General features: G+C 37.7%; 1 pseudogene; it reads right to left on the reverse strand.

The window, feature by feature from the left end:
• Nucleotides 1-8,726: 8,726 nt before the first annotated feature.
• Nucleotides 8,727-9,579, reverse strand: LOC122739721 (annotated as a pseudogene).
• Nucleotides 9,580-19,271: the final 9,692 nt, after the last annotated feature.

The raw sequence follows: 19,271 nt of genomic DNA on the forward strand, positions 1-19,271 counted from the left end.
AGATAAATCTATTAGGGGAAATGTTATAGAATGGTATCACTTGAATAAGTAGAGGGGCTAGGCATGGTAAAGAGTAAGGCCACTTAATTGTGTGAGATAGGGGTAAGGGAGGAGAAAGGGGAAGAAGGCATCTGAATGATAGGAGATGAACAAGAGGAGCAAAGACAGAGGGCATATCAAGAGGTTTTAATGTTTTCTGTTCTCATCTAGAGAGTGAGGGATAGAAGAATCATGGGAACTTTGGGAAGGATGAAAAGGCTTAGAAGAAATACTGGAGAATGTCATAGCCTGTTGGCAAAGGAGGCATAGTAGGAGTAACAAGAAGCAGTGATGGCCCATTCCAGGTTGTATGACACAAATCTTTAATGGGCACAGTAAGAATGGTTGTGTAATTTTCTTCTTTGGATTCAAGAAAGAAGGATGTATGGAATTGAAGTGATTCACCAGAGGACCAAGAAAATGTAAAATATTGGATTTTGGAGGTAATGTGGGAATCTTGGGTTGCTAATGTACTGTTGGTGGAGCTGTGAAAAGATACTACTATTCTGGAGAGCAATTTGGAACTATGCGCAGAGGGGTATAGAATTGTACATACCCTTTGATCCAGTAATTCCACTGCTACTTTTATATCCCAAAGAAATCCCCCCAAAGAGAAAAAGACCTTTTTATACAACAAAAATATATTTATAGCAGCTATTTTTGTGGTGACTAAGAAATGGAAAAAAGGAATTCCTATCAATTGGAGAATGGCTAAACAAGCTGTGGTATAAGATGGTGATGTAATATTATTGTGGTATAAGAAATGACAAGCAGAGTGACTTCAGAAAGGCCTAGAAAGACATGTATGAAGTGATATATAATGAATTGAGCAGGACCAGGAGAAAACTGTGCATGGAAACAGCAATATTCTTTGATGAAGAACTGCAAAGGACTTAACTCTTCTCAACAATACAATGATACATGACAATCCCAAAGGACTATTGATGAAACTTACCATCTTACCTCCAAAGACAGTATTGATATTGATGTAACACAGACTTAACCATGCTATTTTTCACTTTCATTTTTTCTTTTATTCAAGTTTTCTTATGTAAAATAACTAATATAGTAATGTTATACATAATCATACGTGTATAACCTATTTCTTATTGCTCCCAATCTCAGGGAAGGGGGAGAGGAGGGAGGGAAGGAGGTATAAGAATTGGAACCCAAAACTATAAATTAAAAATATTTATTACTTTAAAAAATAAAATGTTGAAAAAATTAGGAGGATAGGTGAGAGTGGCTACTACAAGGAAAATGACCTGAAAAATAATTGAAGTGTCAAGGGATGGGAAATCACAGTGCTGATGAACAGTAGGATTTGTAAGGGAATGAAGAAAGAAAAGTGAAAATGGAATACATTTGGATAAAGGAAATTCAGAATTCTTGAACACAGAGCTAGATGATGGCAAGATTAAGGGTATGACCATATTTGTGTTTGAGGTTACATGGAGACATAGCTTACAGGAGGTGAGTGCATTGAAAAATTGAGAGGCTAGGGTATTTGAGAGAAAATCAGTATTCATGGCCCCATAGTCTGAGGGCAAGAGTTGGGTAGAAGGACAGAAAAAAAAATATGAACCAAGTGTTTAACTCAGTGAGGAAGGAAGGGGAGTTACCTGGGATTCTGTAGACAACAGAAGTGGCTAGGTCAAGGGGAAACGGCCCATGGGAGAATTGAGAGCTCAATAGATTGGAAATCATAGTGAAGTAGAAGAATATGGCTTTTCAAGGGAAGGAAGGAGAAAGGAGATATGAAACACCAGATATGGTCACATCATTTGATAGATATAGATAGATAGATAGATAGATAGATAGATAGATAGATAGATAGATAGATAGATAGATATAGATATAGATATTCTATCTGTAAATACATATGGAGGCTTCACTTGAAGTAGAAAAAAAAATAAAAAGACAATTCAAGGCTATGGACTTACATTGTCCCAGAGAGGCTAAATTATCACATTTGAGTAACATTAAGCTAGAAGGATTCCATGAAAGCATATGTTATTCTTGGTCTTACAAATATGGAAACAACTCAATTTTTATCTTGCAAGTATGGGAACAACTCATTCTTAACCACTCATTCCTTTTCCACTACTCTGTCATAGACTTAGAACCAAAAGGGTTTTAGAATCTGTGATGTTCAGAGTTTCTTAACCATTTGTTGTAACATGAACCCATTTGGTAATCTATTGAAACCTATGGATGGACTCCTAAATGATTTTATTCACTTATGGACATTGTTTGGTGTTTTCTGGGCATGATCACTCTAGCATTCCTTATTGTCTTCCATTGTAAGGGACTGTCATTCTTGACATATGGGAGTAAATCTCCCCACCTAGAACAGATGGGAAAAAAAGCCATTTATTATATTCACTTGGCTTTTGGTTTTTATTTTGGAATTGACAATGCATATGTCTTGTAGAATTGAAATGTAACCTTTTATTTTGCATCATGAAGCCAAAATATGTTGATTTCTCAACATCAATAAGAAAATATTCTACTACACCACAGTCTAATGAAGAAAGACAACAAGCAAAAATCCCATAAAAGGAAATTTTATGAAAAAAAGATAAAAGAAGGAATAAAAGCCTGAAAGATTCCAAACTATTATTGGTTTTATGTTACTTAAAGGTAAAATTAATTTCCTGAAATGTAGCTCATTAACATTTATATTGTTTGTCTTCTTTAAAATAATATTGTGAAGTAGCATTGAATAAAATTAACATCACATTAGCATGCTCTTACCTTAAATGATGCACAGTTTACTGTAACTGAAATTTTCTAATATCTAATGATTTCATTTTGCTATTCTATGGGGAAAGAATGGATAAGATGAGAGAGAGAGACAGACAGACACAGAAAGAGAGACAGAGAGAGAGAGAGAAAAAGAGAGAGAGAGAGAGAATTTCTATATTAAAATTATGGAACTGGGCAAAAGGAAATTGATGATCTAAACTTGCTGCACATGATTTGTATTGATCTGTTTTGTTACCATTCTGTTGAAGTTAATGGAAATCATTTGTCACCTGACTTGTCCCAGATGATTAGGGGGAAAAAAAAGAAAAAAAAACACCTCCATGTCATTTATCAGGCCAGGTGATGGTCTGGTATAACTGTGCTTATATCTGCAATAGCAAAGATGTACTTAGTTTATGAGGGAAGAAAAATAGCATCGTGCATTCAGCACCCCTGCTTTTGAAGCCAAGTTCTACACTAATGTGTGTATAGAAAGTACAAATGCATAATGTGTCTTAATGAAACAACAGAATTAGGAACTTCTTTAGGAGAGTATGACTCCTCTGACAATAACTTTTTAAGGGCAGCTTTATTTCTTCAGAAGAATTACAATGAATAATCACCATACAATTTAGGTACAAATACATGTTATAACTGGGTACAGATACATTCAGTAACTGGCTATACAAAATGTACTGTCACACACACACACACACACACAGAGACATGCACTCAAACACACACACACATTATGCCACTATGGTAGTAACAATTTGGAGAAAAAAATATATGCAACTCATGTACCTCTATGAATGTCTCAATATTGTACCACTCTTTTATTTTATATCCTCTTTGGTAATTCAAATTCCCATCTGTTTAAGAACTTGTATAAGATGTTAAAAATCCAATCAATTCCTCAAGACAGAATTTAAATTTGCCCTTCAGAAGATAAAGGATACTTTGTTGGATCTGAAATCTCAGTTACTTGGCTATTCTTTCCACCAGTACAAATAGCAGTACATCCAGGGTACTCATCATATCCAGCTCTTTTTTTTTTTTTTTGTATCATTCATTTTTAACATTATATCCAGCATTTTATTTAGCTACCTCTAGATCAGAGGATCTTAGCGTTGTATGTGTCATTGACCCACTTCAATATTTTGATGGAGCTTATGGATATATATTTTAAAATAACATTTTTAGGGGGCAGCTAGGTGGTATAGTGGATAAAGCACCAGCCCTGGATTCAGGAGGACCCAAGTTAAAATCCGGGCTTTACTAGCTGTGTAACCTTGGGCAAGTCACTTAACCCTCACTGCCTCTCAAAAAAAACAAAAACATTTTTAAATACGTGGAACTCATAGGTATGCCAGACCACTTGTATAAATATGGAGTTATTTTAAAAAATGATCAGTGACCTCAGATTAAGGTACCCTCCTCTAGTAGGGCATCTCTAAAGTATATCTCCCTCAAAAAAGGATCTTAGTTTTAAAGGTATGTTTGTACTGCCCATTTGCCAAAGATGTTTCAGCCAACTCTCCTTCTGATGGTTCAGTTTACTGCTCATTTGCAATGACTGTACAAGATACATATAATGTCTTATGGGTTTTCCATCCAAAGACACATAAAAGCCTAGATAATATTTAAAATATTTTAAAGTTATAAGAGGTTATATTTATGCAGTTTAAAGACAGGAATATATTTTACAAACATTGGGTATAAACTGGGCATCAAGCAGAATATTTTTTTCTAGGAATGTTCTTTATAATTTCATTTCTTATTTCCTATCTTGGGCCAAGGTCAAATAATTTATTTAGATAATAATTTCTGTATGAATTTCTTTATAAAATTATTTCTGTAGGCATGTATTGTTGAGATCAACTAGTTAATATGAGATTTCCTGATTGGTAGAAAGCAAGTCCAGTATAGCTGAACTGCCAAACATATTTCAACCAGACTCCCAGATGGATCTGTCTCATTGCATAGGTTGCTGTTGGGAATAGGATGAAGTCCTTTTAATTGTTACCATATAGGGTTAGGATAATCTGTACCTAAGAAAGCAGGGTGAAACTACTCCATTGAATTTATTTTGTTTATGTTAAACCCTTTGAACGTTATATAATTGAACTTTTTCATTTTGTCTTTTGTGATCTCCTTATTTGGGACTTCATTTGGCATCAAATAAGCCTAGGTTATTCTGTGACCTGACTAATTATGATGATTAGTTAGGGGGGGAGCAGCTAGTTAGAAGTTGCCTTCCTATGGTAGGGAGTTTTCTTTAAAACATTTTCTATTACCTTTAAATTAATACACTATTCTTATATATATATATATATATATATATACATATATACATATATATATACACACACATATACATATATATGTATATATGTGTATATATATATATATATATACATATATATGTATATGTATAATTTCCCTTTTAAATACATACCTGGGGTGTCGGGGTGGAGCTAAGATGGCAGAGGAAAGACATTAAACGCACAGAGCTCCTGATACAATTACCCCCAAAACAGCAATAAAAGAACCCCTGGAGCAGAAAAACACAAAAATACAGACTGAGATTATTCTCCAGCTATAGATAGATTACAGGGGCCGTGAGTAAAGTCCAACCCCACCATCACGCCAAACAAAGACCACATCCATCCTGGCAGAAAAAATTACCCCAGAGCCTCTGAATCAGCTACAGCACCAGTGTCTTCCAGAACTGAGTGTTTGGTTGGCTGAGAGGGCTGAACAGCTATCTGGGGTGGGGGGGGGGGGGTGTGTGGCTGGGAAGTGCAGGGGTACCAGAGGGACTTAGAGGGGAATTTGGCTGTTCCATTACAGCGGGGAACCAGGAAGAAATCCTGAGCAGCTGGAGGCCCAGGTGGGGAAGGGGTGCAGGCTTGTTGAAGCTAAGAACCACACCACAGAAAGCTTTGCTGATTGGTTGTTTAGTAAGTTGGCTTGAGGTTATCTTCCTACCAGAGAACAGATCAGGTGAGAGTAAAACCTGCCTCCCACCCCCAAATCAAAACACCTGAGTCAATAGAAAGCTTTTTGGATTAATTCCAAATAATTTCTTTGTTGGGAAGATACTATCACTTGAAAGATCCAGCTTAAGACACAGTCTACTATGTATAATACCTGAAACACTTCCTTATAATGGGTCCTCATAAATTACTCATTTGCTCAAAACTATAGCTCGTGGCACCCACTAATATGTTTTCTTTTATTAATTAGCCAAGATGAATGAATTCAAGGAAACATGGAAAGACTTATATGAACTGATGCATAGTAAAATTAGCAGACCCAAGAAAACAATATCTATAATGACTATGACAATATAAATAAAATAGATAGAAACTACACATCAATTAGAAATTAATGTTATGAAATTCTAAAGAGGCTCCAAAGAAGAGAAATGAGAAGACACCACCTCCCAATTCCTTTGCAGAAGTGGAGAGGTCCACAGGTGAAGAACAATGCAAATATTATCACATTATTTTTCTGTGTACTGATCAGTTTTGTGGATTTCTTTTCTTCTGCTTAAAAAAATCTTTGTAATAAGGTCACAAACAAATAAAACTCCATGTCAGGTCTTCATTTCAATGCCCTTTCTAGCCATGTAATGATTTAACTCATCAGATGATATTGGTTCTTTCAGAATGAAGGATGGAGAGGGGCAAGTCGTTTCTTTTTGCTATGTCATGTAGCCCCCTTTCGCCATGAAGACAATTAGCAACAACATTGAACTTAAGATTTTGTTCATACTCCTCAGGGTTTTAAATTTTGCAAGATTCAAAACTGTACTCTGGATTAATTCCTTATGACTCAGGAGGCTTCTCTGATTCTATCTCTCATTCTGTCTCTCTGTTTCTGTCTCTTTCTGTCTGTCTCTGTCTCTGTCTCTGTCTTCCTCTCCTTACATTTACAAAAACAAAACAAAAAAACAAAACTATAAACTAAATTGCTTTGATTCACTTTATTCAAGCAAGTTTTGAAAGAAACCTATTTCATTTATTGCAGACCTTTCTTTCTTTCTTTCTTTCTTTCTTTCTTTCTTTCTTTTTTTTTTTTGTTTTTGGGTGTGGAAATGGGAGTTAAGTGACTTGCCCAGGGTCACACAGCTAGTAAGTGTCAAGTGTCTGAGCCTGGATTTGAACTTAGATACACCATTTTTGATAGCAAATTCAGGCAAAGATATTATAGGAGGGATTCTTGTTGAGTTATGAGTTGAACTGAAGACCTCCAAAGGGCCTCTCTTCCCCTCTATGACCTTTGGACATGCTAAGATTCTATGGTTTGTATTTAGCAGCTAGACTCAATTTAATGTAAAAAGTCTGTAGTAGGCAGTACACACATGAAGCACTGTGCTTGCCCTTGAAGATACAATGCAAAGTAGAAAACAGCTCCTGGCCTTTTGGGCAGATGGATTGGACAGGGTTACTGCCATCATCAAACTGATTTGAATCATTTGTGTTTCCATTGCCCTTCCACTGCCCCATTTCTTTCTTTCTTTATTTCTTTCTTTCTTTCTTTCTTTATTTCTTTCTTTCTTTCTTTCTTTCTTTCTTTCTTTCTTTCTTTCTTTCTTTCTTTCTTTTTTTTTTTTTTAGTGAGGCAATTGGGGTTAAGTGCCTTGCCCAGGGTCACACAGCCAGTGAGTGTCTAAGGCCGGATTTGAACTCAGGAACTCCTGAATCCAAGGCCAGTGCTTTATCCACTGAGATACCTAGCCGCCCCCTCACTGCCCCATTTCTGCAATGTTCTCCCTCCCCTCCTCTGCCCCCTGGCATTCCTGGATTGGGTCAAGTTTAGATTGAAACCTACCTCTGTTAGGAGGCTCTTCTTCTCTCCACCCACCCTGCTAGGGCTTTTCCTCTAAGACTACCTCCCTTTTAATCTGTACATATTTGGATGTAAATCGTTGTGTGGGCTGTTCCATGAGAGTGTGACTGAACTTTGTTTTTGCCTTCCTTTATATCCCTTAGAACTGTGTCTGACATATAATAATATTGAATGTTTGTTGATGAGGTGATTGTTGTTGCTTCTGCTGCTGCTGCTGGTGGTGGTGGGTTCCTACTCTACCATTTATGAGTATTTGAGAAGTAAGGAAAGGAATACTCCAATTCAGTAGATCATTTTTATTTTTTATTTTTTTGCTTGTGAGGTAGCACCCCTTTATTGAAGCTTACAGAATTGCTGGACTTTTGGCCCCTACAGACCGAAAACAACACAGAGATACACTGCCAACAGCAGGTGAAATGCGTGGGCTAGAAACCTCTTGCTCCTAGACACCCTAGCAGCATGGGTGCAGTGGGGGCTGGGCGGCAAGGGGTTCAATGGGAAATGCCTTGTCTTTGTTTCCATGTCCTGTTCAGAAAACCCAAGTCTTTATAATGTAAAATGATGCACAAGGAAGTGAGGAAAATATATACAGTTGTAAGAGATGAGCTCGCGCTGAAGTAGGCCACCAGGAAAGGCCACAAGCCTGGCCTGCATCCAAAGGCCAGAATTGACCAAGTTGGCTGAAATCTCGCACCAAAAGGGCTGAGTCTGGCATCTCCTGGGCCTGGAGGTGAGTTGAGGCAGCCCACTAGTGAACAGGCTCACAGCTGTGCTACTGGAAGGGTCAGGTCCCCATTCTGCTCTAAGCCCTAGGTCTCCAGGGGTAGTCACTCCTCCCCATGTCCACAACATGGCAGTTACGACCAAGTTCTGACTCCTTTCTGGGCATGTTACCACTCAAAGAAACAGAACCTCTACTTTCTTTTGGGGGTAGTGGTGAGAGAAGGGAGAGGATAGGGAAGAGACTCCCCACTGTTTCCAGTTTGGGGAGCAGGGGGTGGTTCTTCAAGGTCCCTGGATCTCAGAGGCCAGGCATCCCCTCTGGCTCTGCCCCTAAGGAGAATTCATGCATTGTGTTAAGGTCACAACATCTGTGAGGCTGTCATGATGAGAAACTCTTCAAAGCTGAGCCGGACATTGCCCTCCATGCTCGTATCCTTCCCTGGAAGGCCTCAGTTAGCACCTGTAACTGGGTGCACACCTGGATGAAGTGGTCCAGCTGCATGGCAGGGTTGGCAGAATGCAGGCAGTATCGGGAGAGCAGAAGCTGTGTGAACTGTGGGCTCAGGTTGTAGCCCATCTGAGATAGAGCTTGCTGCAGCTCATTGTAGCTGATGGAGCCTGAGTGGTCCTGGTCATATTGCTGGAAGAGGTTCTTCCACTGCTGGATGAAGGTCAACAAGGCAAAGAAGCCATAGAGGTCGATCCAGCCAGCTTTGGTCTTGTCAAACATGTTTATCATCATGAGGCAGGTTTCATCATTGAAGGTGGACCAACTGGAGTTGACCAAGGCTTGCTTGAGTTCCTTCACATATATGTAACCACTGTGATTGTAATCTACTGTCTGGAACCAGGAATAAGCTTCAGGGTCTACATCAGGAGGAATGCTGCCTGCTGATGCGCCTTGCCCATAAGGTCCTGGCTGAGGGGTATTGTAGGAATTTGTAGCAGTCTGGTCATAGGGACCTCCTGGGGCAAAGCCTCCATAGGGTCCTCCAGGACCCGATGAGGGGATACCCAAGTGCTGGGATGTCCATAGTCACCTCCACCAGATGGTGGTCCATAGGGTCCTCCAGTAGCTGGGCCTCCATAGCCCGCATCAGGGGGTACCCCGCCTCCATACTAGGGATGTCCTGGATAATAACTGCCTGGTGGTACCCCTGGGGCCTGTCCAACAGCTCCTGGGTAGCCCTGCCTGGACAGATAGCTAGACATGGCATCTGTCAGTAGATCATTTTTATAAGCCAAAGGTAAAGTGCATAAGCCAATAATCTCTCAGAATTGCTACTAGAACTCAGAATTCATTTCTAAAATAAGACTATTTGTTCCTTGGAAGAAAATGACTGTTTTATCTTTTGACTACTTAATGATTTTGCCCTTCATAAAACTAATAATAGCTAAAAATATATTTGCTAATGAGATTTGCTTCCCTGGCTCCAGAACTGGGTACAACTACCAATTTTCACTTTGTGTATTTATATTGGAAAGTGACAGTTTTCTCCTTTGGAAAAGCAACCTATTCATAATCAAGGGCAAATTAAACTAGAATAACCTACCAGTCCCCCCTAAGAGTTTGAATTTGATCTCAGACAAAGTGAAAACCTTTTCATAAACTGATGGCTATTTTTTCTGTATAAAAAATGAAACCTTTTAACTATCATGTTTAGTATGAACAGCAAAGGCAGAGAGGAAAAGATTTACGAGCAGGGGTAGTTAGAGATTTGAAATTGGAGTAGACACTCCACCCAACTGAACTGGATACCTTGGTTTAGTAACTGTATTCAAAAAGTTATGTTCTAGGGGAATTGATCATGACCAGAAGCAGACAGGCATCAAGGTTCCAGCGTGCTGGCATTCTCTGACTTGGTCAGGATTTGGTAACCATTGAACCAATTGTGATACTGAGGAGGGACTGCAATTCCTGGTGTCTTAAAAGAGCCTTTACTGGCATGCTTTTTAAAATTACAAGCCAGGACCAATGCTCTTTTCAAATATTTCTTTCCTTCTTCATTCTGCCCATAAAAATTGTTTCTATCACATGAACATAATGCACATGCATGCAAAGAAAATAAACTGACCTGGCCTCACAGCCAATTGCTGTATTTTTAGTTTGAAATAACTATTTTAAATTTTTATCACTATTTAAATAATTTCAAGTATAACACAGTCATCCATCCTAGCCTTTGAAAATGTGTATGATTTTGTCAAGTTCAGGCAAGAGGAAGGTGAATCTATACTGAGAGAACAGCATGAATAAAGGAACTGAGGACAGGAAGATGGTGATCCAGAGAGATGCATCAGAACTAGTTAGGAGGGTGTTACAATACCCATATTGGACTGAATGATTGAACAATAGTATTCACACACTAGAAGCCTTAAGAAATAAAAACTGAATGAGTAAAAAAGGAATCAGTAATCACAAAAAGATAGCTTTGCTTCACTAAGAACAGGGCATGCCAGAGTAACACAATTTTCTTTGTGTGTATGTGTGTGTGTGTATTTTAAGAATTACTAGATTGTGGGGGCGGAGCCAAGATGGCGGAGAGGAAGCAGCAAGCTGCCTGAGCTCTCCTTCTTTTCCCTCAAAACGAACATTAAATCAAGCCTCTGGACGGATTCTGAAACTACAGAACCTGCAAAGAGACAGAGAGACACAGTCCTCCAACCAGAGATAATTTAGAAGACTTCAGGAAAAGGTCGGTCTGACTCGGGCAAAAGGGAGGCCCAGCGCAGGGCAGCAACCCAGCGCCAAGGGGGTCGGGGCAAGTCAGCAGGAGCTGCGGACCACAGCCGAACAACTGAGGCTCCCGGAACCTGGTTCAAAAATCTTGTGGCCAAGAAGGACAGTGGAAAAACTTACCTGCACCGGCCAAGAGGGCCACGAACGGCGGGATCAGACGCCTGGGTCTGGCGCCTGGCTGGCCGAGCACAATCAGACAGGAAGTGCAGGGAGGGGGATCTCCACACACCATAAAGGCCTCAGAGTAAAAGCCCGGTCACACAGCACCTATAAACCTGCACAAGAAGCCCAAAACAGGGACCCTGGTGCCCCCAGAGCAGACCTCAACTTAAAGAATAAATAAATAATCTGCAATAATGAGTAAGAAGCAAAAAAGAGCCCTCTCCATTGAGAGATTCTGTATCAATAGGGAAGAAGCCAACACAAACTCAGATGAGGACAATAGCCTCAAATTGTCTACATCTGAAGCCTCACAAGGGAAGGTGGATTGGTCGCAAGAACAAAAAGCCTTCCTGGAAGAGCTCAAAAAGGATTTTAAAAATCAATTGCAAGAGGTAGAAGAAAAAATGGGGAGAGAAATGAAAGCAAAACAAAAAAACTATGAAAAAAGAATCAGCAGCTTGGAAAAGGAAGCTGAAGAAAACAAAGCCTTAAAAATTCATTTGGCCAAATGGAAAAAAAGCGGCATAATCTCACTGAAGAAAACAATACCTTAAAAAATTCACTTAGCCAAATGGAAAAAAAGGTGCATAATCTCACTGAAGAAAACAATGCCTTAAAAATTAAAGTGGGACAGTTGGAAGATAAGGAATCCATGAGACACCAAGAATCAGTCAAGCAGAATAAAAAAAATGAAAAAATAGAAGAAAATGTGAAATACCTCATTGGAAAGACAACTGATCTGGAAAACAGATCGAGGAGAGACAATTTGAGAATCATTGGACTGCCTGAAAGCCATGACCAGAAAAAGAATCTAGATACCATATTCCAGGAAATTATTAAGGAGAACTGCCCTGATATCATAGAATCAGAGGATAAAATCATCATTGAAAGAATCCACCGATCACCTCCTGAAAGAGATCCCAAAAGGAAAACTCCAAGGAATATTGTAGCCAAATTCCAGAATTATCAGGTGAAGGAGAAAATACTCCAAGCAGCCAGAAAGAAGCAATTTAAATATCATGGAGCCACAGTCAGGATTGCTCAGGACCTGGCAGCTTCAACATTAAAGGACCGCAAGGCTTGGAATATGATATTCCGGAAGGCAAAGGAGCTTGGATTGCAGCCGAGAATCTATTACCCAGCAAAAATGTGCATTTTCTTTCAGGGGATGAGATGGACATTTAATGACATTGGGGACTTTCAATCTTTCCTGGTGAAAAGACCAGAACTAAATAGAAAATTTGATCTCAACATACAAGACTCAAGAGAAGTTTAAAAAGGTAAACAGAGGGGAAAAAAAAAAGAGTTACCCTATTAGGTTAAACTGTTTATATCCCTACACAGGAAGATAATACTCATAACTCTTAAGAACTGTAAATGTATTTGGGCAGAGAGAAGGACTTTATATAGAGGGTATAAATATAAATTGTCTTTTATGTGATGATACAGAAGAATTAAGGGGATAAAAAGGGAGTCTATGGGGAGGAGAGGAAAGGGGAGGTGGAATGGGATGAATTATATCATATGAAGAGGTGAAAAAAAAAACCTATTATAACAGAGGGAAAGAAAGGAGGGGGGAACATGGTTTCAACCCTATTCTCATTAGATTTGACTCAAAGAGGGAATAACATATACGTTCATTGGGATAAAGAAACTTAACTCATTCTTTAGGGAAACAAAAGGGGAAGGGAAAGGGGGGACTGATAGAAGGGAGGACAAAAGCAAGGGAGAAAAGGGTAAAGAAAAGAGAGGGGGGTGATAAAAAGGGAGGGCAGATTGGGGGAGGCAGGGGTAAGAAGTAAAACGTCGGTGAGGAGGAATAGGGTGAAAGAAGGGGGGAAAAGTACAAAGGGGGTAAATAGAATGGAGGGGAATAGACAGTCAGTAATAATAACTGTGAATGTGAATGGGATGAACTCTGCTATAAAACGGAAGCGAATTGCAGAGTGGATTAAAAACCAGAACCCTACAATATGCTGTTTACAAGAAACAAATTTGAAGCAGAGAGATACACACAGAGTAAAGGTAAAAGGCTGGAGCAGAATATATTATGCCTCAGCTAAAGTAAAAAAGGCAGGAGTAGCAATCCTTATCTCAGACAAAGTGCAGGCAAAAATAGATCTCATTAAAAGAGATAAGGAAGGAAATTACATCTTACTTAAAGGTACTCTAGATAATGAAGTAATATCAATATTGAATATGTATGCACCAAGTGGTATAGCATCCAAGTTCTTAGAGGAGAAGTTAAATGAGTTACAAGAGGAATTAGATAGTAATACTATACTAGTGGGGGATCTGAATCTCCCCCTCTCAGAATTAGATAAATCTAGCCAAAAAATAAATAAGAAAGAAGTGAAAGAGGTGAATAGATTACTAGAAAAGTTAGACATGATAGATGTCTGGAGAAAATTGAATGGGGATAGAAAGGAATATACCTTTTTCTCAGCAGTACATGGCACATTTTCAAAAATTGACCATGTATTAGGGCACAAAAACATCATAGTCAAATGTAGAAAGGCAGAAATAGTAAATGCATCCTTCTCAGATCATGATGCAATAAAAATTACATGTAAGAAAGAGCCAGGGAAAAGTAGAATGAAAATCAATTGGAAACTAAATAATTTCATTCTAAAGAATGAATGGGCCAAACAAGAAATCATAGAAACAATCATTAACTTTATCCAAGAGAATGACAATAGTGAGACAACATACCAAAATCTATGGGATGCAGCCAAAGCAGTGCTTAGGGGAAAATTTATAGCTCTAAATGCTTACATGAATAAGAAAGAGAAAGAGGAGATTAATGAATTGGGCATGCAACTTAAAAAGCTAGAAAAAGAACAAATTAGAAATCCCCAATTAGACACTAAATTAGAGATCCTGAAAATTAAAGGAGAAATCAATAAGATTGAAAGCAAAAAAACTATAGAATGAATCAATAAAACTAAGAGCTGGTTTTATGAAAAAAACAATAAAATAGATAAAATATTGGTTAATTTGATTAAAAAAAAGAAAGAAGAAAACCAAATTACCAGTATCAAAAATGAAAAGGGTGATGTTACCACCAATGAAGTGGAAATTAAAGCAATAATTAGGAAATATTTTGCCCAACTGTATGCCAATAAATTTGACAATCTAAATGAAATGGATGAATATTTACAAAAATACAAACTGCCCAGGTTAACTGAAGAGGAAATAAAATCCTTAAATAAACCCATATTAGAAAAAGAAATTGAACAAGCTATTAATGAACTCCCTAAGAAAAAATCCCCAGGGCCAGATGGGTTTACGGGTGAATTTTACCAAACATTTAAAGAACAATTAATTCCAATATTATACAAATTATTTGGAAAAATAGGTGAAGAAGGAGTTCTACCAAATTCGTTTTATGACACAAATATGGTGGTGATACCAAAACCAGGCAAAGCAAAAACAGAGAAAGAAAATTATAGACCAATTTCGCTAATGAATATTGATGCTAAAATCTTAAATAAGATATTAGCAAGGAGATTACAGCAAGTGATCACCAGGATAATACACTATGACCAGGTGGGATTTATACCAGGAATGCAGGGCTGGTTCAACATTAGGAAAACTATTAACATAATCAACCACATCAATAAGAAAACCAACCAAAATCATATGATTATCTCAATAGATGCAGAGAAAGCTTTTGACAAAGTACAGCACCCATTCCTAATAAAAACACTAGAGAGTTTAGGAATAGGGGGAGCTTTCCTTAGAATAATAAACAGTATCTACCTAAAGCCATCAGCAAGTATTATATGCAATGGAGATAAATTAGAGGCCTTCCCAATAAGATCAGGGGTGAAACAGGGATGTCCATTATCACCCCTATTATTTAATATTGTTCTAGAAATGTTACCTTTAGCAATCAGAGAAGAGAAAGGAATTAAAGGAATTAGAATAGGCAAGGAGGAAACAAAACTATCACTCTTTGCAGATGATATGATGGTATACTTAAGGAATCCTCGAGAATCAAGTCAAAAATTACTTGAAACAATTAACAACTTTAGCAAAGTAGCAGGATATAAAATAAATCCACATAAATCATCAGCATTTCTATACATGACCAACAAAGTCCAGCAGCAAGAGATAGAAAGAGAAATTCCATTTAAAGTAACGGTAGGTAATATAAAATACCTGGGAGTCTACTTGCCAAGACAAACCCAGGAACTCTATGAACACAACTACCAAACACTCTTCACACAAATCAAATCAGATCTAAATAATTGGAAAGATATCAATTGCTCATGGATAGGCAGAGCTAATATAGTAAAAATGACAATACTGCCTAAATTAATTTACTTATTCAGTGCCATACCAATCAGGCTACCTAAAAATTATTTTATACAGCTAGAAAAAATAATAACAAAATTCATCTGGAAAAACAAAAAATCAAGAATATCCAGGGAAATAATGAAAAAAAATTCACAGGAAGGTGGGTTAGCGGTACCAAACCTGGAGCTTTACTATAAAGCGGCAATCATCAAAACTATCTGGTACTGGCTAAAAAATAGAGTGGTAGATCAATGGAATAGGCTAGGCTCAGGAAATGCAGTAGTAAATGACACTAGTAGTGTAGTGTTTGATAAACCCAAAGACTCCAGCTTCTGGGATAGGAACTCAGTATTTGACAAAAACTGCTGGGAAAACTGGAAGATAGTATGGCAGAAATTAGGCTTAGACCAACATCTTACACCTTATACTAAAATAAGGTCAAAATGGATACATGATTTAGACATAAGAGGTGATACAATAGGTAAATTAGGAGAGAAAGGAATAGTGTACCTATCAGATCTTTGGAAAGGAGAACAGTTTTTGACCAAACATGAGATAGAGTATATTATAAAATGCAAAGTGGATGATTTTGATTATATTAAATTAAAAAAATTTTGTACAAACAGAAGCAATGCATCCAAAATTGGAAGGGAGGCAGAAAGCTGGGAAACAATTTTTGAGGCCAGTGCTTCTGATAAAGGCCTCATCTCTAAAATATATAGGGAATTAAATCAAATTTATAAGAATCCAAGTCATTCCCCAATTGAGAAATGGTCAAAGGCTATGAACAGGCAGTTTTCTGATGAAGAAACCAAAGCTATCTATTCCCATATGAAAAAATGCTCTAAATCTCTAATGATTAGAGAGATGCAAATTAAAACAACTCTGAGGTACCACCTGACACCTATCAGATTGGCTAAAATGACAAAAAAGGAAGATAATAAATTTTGGAGAGGCTGTGGGAAAATTGGAACACTAATACATTGTTGGTGGAGCTGTGAGCTGATCCAACCATTCTGGAGAGCAATTTGGAATTATGCCCAAAGGGCGATAAAGCTGTGCATACCCTTTGACCCAGCAATCCCACTTTTAGGTCTTTTGCCCAAAGAAATCATGGAAGGGGGAAAGGGACCCACATGTACAAAAATATTTATAGCTGCTCTTTACGTGGTAGCAAGGAATTGGAAGTTGAGGGGGTGCCCATCAATTGGGGAATGGCTGGACAAGTTGTGGTATATGAATACAATGGAATACTATTGTGCTGGAAGAAATGATGAGCAGGAAGAGTTCAGAGAAACCTGGAGGGTCTTACGTGAGCTGATGATGAGTGAGATGAGCAGAACCAGAAGAACATTGTACACAGTATCATCAACATTGAGTGTTGACCTACTGTGATGGACTATATTCTTCTCACCAATGCAATGGTACAGAAGAGTTCCAGGGAACTCATGATAGAAGAGGATCTCCAAATCCAAGAAAAAAAAAGAAAGAAAGAACTGTGGAGTATAGATGCTGATTGAACCATATTATTTCTTTTGTTGTGGGTGCTGTTTTTTTTTTTTCTCTATTTTGAGGTTTCGCATCATTGCTCTGATTCTTTCTCTTGTGACAGGATTAATGCAGAAATAGGATTAATGTTATTATGTGTATATATATATATATGTGTGTGTATATATATATCTATATCTATATGTATACGTATAGAGATATATAGATATAACCTATACCAGATTACCCGCTGTCTAGGGGAGGGGGGAGGGAGGGGAGGGAGGGAGAAAAATCTGAAATTGTAAAGCATGTATAAACAAAAGTTGAGAACTATCTTTACATGTAATGGAAAAAATAAAATATCTCATTAAAAAAAAGAATTACTAGATTGTTAAACCAGGATGATGGTAGAAATGGTTTAAATACATTTTGGCAAAACATATAATGAAGTCTCATGTTAGTCTTGTTACTAACATGGAAATGGGCATGGACCAGGATATAATATAGTTCTAGAACTGGTTGTTGGATGGTTAGATCCCAAGTATGGAAATTAATTGAATAGTGATTAAGTGGATAGTGTCCAGAGGGAGCCCATCAGAATGAAGAGAGATCTAGATATCATGGCATAAGAAGATTAATTAAAGAAATTGGAAATGTCTAGCTTGTATAAGAAGTGACATTATGGTAGTAGGGTAAAGGATATGAATGCTTTCTAAAGATAATGGAAGAACGTTCACACAGAAGGGAAACATTCTTTTTCATACTAGAGAGTATTACTAAGAAATATAGGCTGAAATTGAAAACAAGGAAAAATTAGGCTTGATCAAAGATGGAGTGTAGGGAAGGTTTCCCTAAGAATGATAGTTATCTAACACTGAACTCGTCAGCCTCAGGAATATTTGTTTACTGTCCCCCTCCCCCTACCTCTGACTGGTGTTCTTTAACCAAACAATACATGAGCTTTTGTTAAATAATCATGAATGATATCTGTGTGGTTTTTAAAGGTTTCCAAGTTATCACTAAGCTGTTTAGCCTAAGAATGTTAAAGCTAGAAGCACTCTTAGAGATAACCTTTTGGAAACTGAAGTTTCCAAAGCTCGCTCTCTCTCTCTCTCTCTCTCTCTCTCTCTCTCTCTCTCTCTCTCTCTCTCTCTCTCCCTCTCTCTCTCTCTCTCTCTCTCTCTCTCTCTCTATATATATATATATATATATATATATATATATATATATATATATATATTATTTCACTTGAGTCTCACAACAGTTTTGTAGGTAAGCACCAAAGATATAATGATGATAATGATTCTTATCTTTTACAAGAGGAGCCCGTTCATTAGAGAGATTACGTGACTTACTCAGTGTCACCCAGCTACTAAATGTGGCCAATGAAAATTGTACCCAGGTAGTCTTGACTCTAAGTCTAGCACTTTATTCACTCCCTCTTGCTACATTTAAGGTATTTGGTAAATGGTTCTTTATTTAGATATGAGTTTGTCTAGATTACTGAGTATTTTTCCAACTCTTAACTCTTGTACTTTTTATGGTTGCAATAAGTGAGCCAAATGTAGCTTCTGGGTTTGTATTCCAAGTTAGTATGGGTTCTTTTATGGAACTAAAGACATTAGGAAGAACTACTTTTAAGCCAAATATAGCATAGCAAATTTAATGTATACAGAGACTCTTGGATAAAGATACCCAGTGGGAAGTTGGGAATAAGAGAAAATCTGGGATTGGGATGTAAACAATCCCCAAATATATAAATATATAAAAAAGTAAAATGAATGGATTAATCAAAAAGCCCTTATTAAGTGCATAACCATCAACTAGGTGTTGTTACCAAAGAATGGCAAAAGTAACAGCAAAGTTCAGCTATTTTTTTTTTTTAGTGAGGCAATTGGGGTTAAGTGACTTGGTCATGGTCACACAGCTAGTAAGTGTCAAGTGTCTGAGGCCGGATTTGAACTCAGGTACTGATGACTCCAGGGCTGGTGCTCTATCCACTGTGCCACCTAGCTGCCCCCAAAATTCATCTATTGAACATCTTGCTGGACACCTATCGGTGTGGTATTTAAATATAAATTGTGAATACACTAGGAAGAATATGCTGCAACATTTTGACCAATGGAGAATTTTAGAACAGAAAGCATAAAGGATATCAATAGGGAAATGTATGATCAGAAAAGGAGATGGGTCAATTCTATAGCAAGAGTGATGA

The sequence above is a fragment of the Dromiciops gliroides genome, chromosome 2, assembly GCF_019393635.1.
Source record: "Dromiciops gliroides isolate mDroGli1 chromosome 2, mDroGli1.pri, whole genome shotgun sequence".
Taxonomy (NCBI): Eukaryota; Metazoa; Chordata; class Mammalia; order Microbiotheria; family Microbiotheriidae; genus Dromiciops; species Dromiciops gliroides.